Source organism: Mus musculus, chromosome 12, assembly GCF_000001635.26.
Source record: "Mus musculus strain C57BL/6J chromosome 12, GRCm38.p6 C57BL/6J".
NCBI lineage: Eukaryota > Metazoa > Chordata > Mammalia > Rodentia > Muridae > Mus > Mus musculus.
Window position 1 is genome coordinate 73,547,968 of NC_000078.6, and position 4,302 is coordinate 73,552,269.

Consider the following 4,302-nt stretch of genomic DNA (forward strand, 5'->3'; position numbering starts at 1 on the left):
GATGATGGACTGCGGTGTGGAAGTGTAGTCTGAAATAAGCCCTTCCTTCTCAAGTTGCTTTCTGTCCTGGTATTTTATCACAGGAATAGAAACCTGAGGCAGGCACGTAGTACATAGGAATAAGAACAGAATAGCCAGTAGCTGGCATGTGGTCACATCACATGTGGATGAGAGTGACGTTAGGTTGATTTTGTTCCATTGACTGACTATGGCTTGGAAGTGCTAACTTAGAGAATGCTACAGCTGTCCTCACTTCTACCTTTATTCCTCTACCCCACAAAAGCGAATCCCAAAGGGTCAAAAAGTTTCCCTAACACTTTTAATCTTTTAATAAAAGAATAGACAGATCTCTTTACCCTTCTGGAGACTTCCACCCACCCCATGTCATTGATTCACCCTTCTGTGTGATCCTGGCTGCAGGAAGGAGTCCAGTTCTCACGACTTTATCTAATGGATCTTAAGTCTACAGTCACACGGCCACCACACCCTGCAAGCTCACACGGGGAACTCAGAGCTTTCCCGGATGGTGTAAAGGCAGCAGCACACTCGTTCACGGATAGGGAAGCCAGAGCAGAAAGAGGTGGAGGTTTCAGAGCATAAAACGGTCAGTAGGATTAAACACAACAGAAAGGTCAAGCCGGATGTGTTAGGTCTCCAGCCCAGGACAAGGCAGACAGGTGCCCATTTAACATAGCAACACAGACCTGGCCACCAGGTTCTCCCCGCAGTTCTGCAGTCCCTACCTGGTCCAGGGCCCTCCTGGCTGCTGTATCCCACTCCTTATCCTGAACTCTCCATCTAGGGGGTTGGGTTGCTCTCTCCTATATAATCCAACCATTTGGGTTACCCACTCTCTTTGAACCTTTGGTCCTCCTGGCTGCTGTACCTGGTTCCCCTCTCTCCTCTCTCCTCCCCCTCTCCTCACAAGGCACAGCTCAGTCTGGTTATGGCCACTCTGGCCTTTCCCAGAGATTGCTGCCCCTGCCTGTGCTCTCCCATATAACTATAATAAACCTCCTTCACTGTACCCAGGACCTGTCACGTTTCCTTGTCTTTTACTTTTTATTTCTTTTACTTGTTTATTTTGTGCCGAAACCACAGGAATGGTATAAATGAGCTCGCTTCTGGGGAACGTGGCCGTTCCGGACTGAGCTGCGGAGCTGACTCTCTTAAGGTACGTAATGATCATTTGTTTCTGATGGCTTCGGCCACCCACAAGATTTGAGTCCAAATTCTGGAGTCTGGCTCTCCAGCTGTTGCTTTCTCCCCCTGCTTTCTAACTGTTCCTGTCTCCCTGGGCTCTGCCTTTTATGCCTTCCACGTGGGCGCTGGTTCCTGCAGCCTGCTCTGCCTCTAGCCTATACACCCCTGTAACTGCCTCCCTTTTCTCCTGCTCGCCCCTCCTGCTGTATTGTTTGGGTCTCTATCAGGAGCTGCAGCTCTGCCTACAGCAGCCTGGGACTCTTTTCCTTTCTTTCTCCCAATTGGCGCTCCAGAAGTATCTCTCTGTCTCCTGCAGCCTCCTGCTACCCCCCCCCCCCCTTAGGGCAACCCACCATGTGGACAGCCTTGAGGGTCTCTACTAAAGACACTTGCTGCCACCCCTCCATGTCCCATGCCTTCCCCCAGGAACTACAGCCCACCTGCAGTCCCACGGTGCAGTCCCTCAGCTCCTGCCAGCTTGTTTCCCTCTCACCTCCCTCTTGGAGTTCATAAGAACTTGCCCTCCCTCCGTCCCTTGATCATGGGGTTCTGTTTTGCTGCCCTCTCTCTTCCTGCTTGGGCTCAGATTTTTTTTTACTACAGCTTCACCTCAGTACAGATCAATGGCCCCAGTCAGCAAGCACACTTGCTCTGCAAATTCTCCCAGATTATAGCCACTTCTGCCACCATACAGGCAAATGATCCCAATATCTCTTATCTCTATGGTTCCATAATATTCCATTCTTAAATCGTTCATCTCTATGATTTCTTTGCATTGTGTTTTCAAAAACAAAGCAAAACAAACAAACCATAAAACCCCTGACCTCCTAAGGCTCTGCTGTAAATTCTTATCTCAAGATTTGTAAACTCACTGGGTTTGGTTAAAGAATCTGTAACAGAATTTGGCTTAAAACTTTATAACAAAAGGTTTATAGTTAAAACCTATACATAGGAATTTTAATTTGCTGCAGCATCCTATATTTGTGATTCAACCCTTGTTTATGTAAATATATGTTTTTAAATAGCAACCATGTGGCTCTCCTCCATCTTGGCAAATAACCTCAACAAGAGGTAAGTAACCACATGGCTTCAGCCATCTTTACTAAGGTTGAAGGAAGGTTGTACATGGCATGTGACGCCACCATCTTAAGATGGCCGCATGGCATAAAGCAACAGTTCTAACATGACTCAGTCCTCCTGGACCCTTAGTTTATCCTTGTATCTTCTTTTGGACTAAGGGGGCTGTTGAGGTACACTCTGTGCAGATGTGTCTCTGTATATTCAAGTGTTAATTCTGTACCAGCAGAGAGCTAATGACCCATTGCCAGGCTCATGTTTTATAAATAGTTGTTCCTTCTTCACCTGCCTAAGGCCATCTAGAGTTGTATCTGATTGGCTTTAAAAAAGAGCTGACAGCCAATAGCTGGGCAGGAAGTAGACACTGGGAGAAAAGGCGAGGTTGGGAGATTCAGCCAGATGACCTGGAGGTGAACAGGCAGACCAGAGAGGAGCAGAGAGGTAGACCTGGCCAGGTGCTGGGACGGAGTACCAGGAGCCAGGATTAGACTACCCTCCTGCTCGGCAAAAGGCCTATGCTTTAAAATATTAATAAGCCTCTGTGTTGTTATTTATATCGCTGGCGGGTCTGTCTGAGATAGTCTCACTATATATAGGAAGCAACAACTAGTCTCCAAAATATTTGTATTGATTTGTATAGATTTTTGTATACCCTTCTCCTTCTCTACTGGGTCAGTATCACCCCGAGCTGCCTGCGTTTTTTGCTGTTACTACAGAAGCCACACCAATGTACCAGGAAGCCCCTCTCAACCCCACTGGGCTCCATTCACAGGGACAAGAGACACTTTTCTTCTTTCTTTTCTTTTCTTTTCTTTCTTTCTTTCTTTCTTTCTTTCTTTCTTTCTTTCTTTCTTTCTTTCTTTTTTTTTTTTGAACATTTTTCTCTGACACGTTTCCCTTTACGTTAGGAGACACCCGGATGACAATTCGTGTTACCACAACACCTTACCTATCTCAGCTCCTCAAATCTCTCGGCTCTGGTCTGCTATTTCCTGTCCCAGCTCTCGAATTCGGAAAACCTGGGGACTGATGTATACCTGTGTCCCTCGGAACCGGCTGCATGACAGCGTTCTGGTCTCGGGCCTTTCTGTTGCGGCCGCCAGCAGCTCGCAACATGAACGGTTCGACTGAGAAGGCCACTCGAGCTGTAAGAGAGGAATCTAGACGGGGCGAAAGAAGAAACGGAGCTAAGACAAATTCATTCTGATCAAAGCTCAAATTTTATTGTTGCGACACTAGTTATAAAGGAAGGGGGAGGGAACCCGACTCCCGCCGAATAATCTCTGGTCCAGTAGAAAGGTGCACGTGTGTGGCTCCGCAGGTTCTAGCAGTGGGCGTGGCAGAACGAATGAGCAGGAAGCTCCACCCCTGAGCAAGCAGGTTTCAGGCTGGGGGAGGGGAGACTACACCTTTCCTCATTATTATACATGTTATCATCATGTACTAAGTACTAAAGGGTGCTTGGATCATGTGAACTCCTTAGTAACAGCCACATGAAGAAATGCATTCATTCTGCATCCTTTGTTGTTACCCTTAACACTCAAAGGGAAAGAAAAAGAAACTTCACGTTTAAGTACTTCTAAAATTACCTCACTCTGTCTTTCTATTTTCTAGGTTTTAACCAAGTTAAATATTAGTTTTAATTGGTTATAATCAGGATTAAAAATACATTCTTACTCTACTTGCCAGATCACTGCCTTTTATAATGAAAGGAATGAAATAAATATTTTTTTTAATGTTACCTTGTTTTTTGTCGTCTTCTTCTTTCTCATTTTCTTCCTTTCTTTCTTCTTTCTCTCTAACAACCTGTTTCCCACCTTCCTTTTTCCCCAGCACTGGGGATCAGCTGAGGGCTTTGCACCCATGGCGCAGGGTGACTGCTGAGGTTTATCTCAGGCTTCCTTGTCATTCCCTAGCAATTCCTTAACGCATAGGCCTGCCATCATTAATTGCTCTCCTATTGTTGAACATATGGAGTTTTACTTTTTCAGCATTCCAAGGTATGTGGTAGTGAATGTTTTT

The 4,302-nt window shown here is 46.0% G+C and overlaps 1 long non-coding RNA gene across 1 annotated transcript; it reads left to right on the forward strand.

The window, feature by feature from the left end:
* The first annotated feature begins 515 nt into the window (after positions 1–515).
* Positions 516–4,019, forward strand: 2210039B01Rik (RIKEN cDNA 2210039B01 gene). Its single transcript, NR_044985.1, has 4 exons — positions 516–604; positions 1,102–1,174; positions 2,229–2,274; positions 3,189–4,019. It is a non-coding gene; the product is annotated as an RIKEN cDNA 2210039B01 gene (long non-coding RNA).
* Positions 4,020–4,302: the final 283 nt, after the last annotated feature.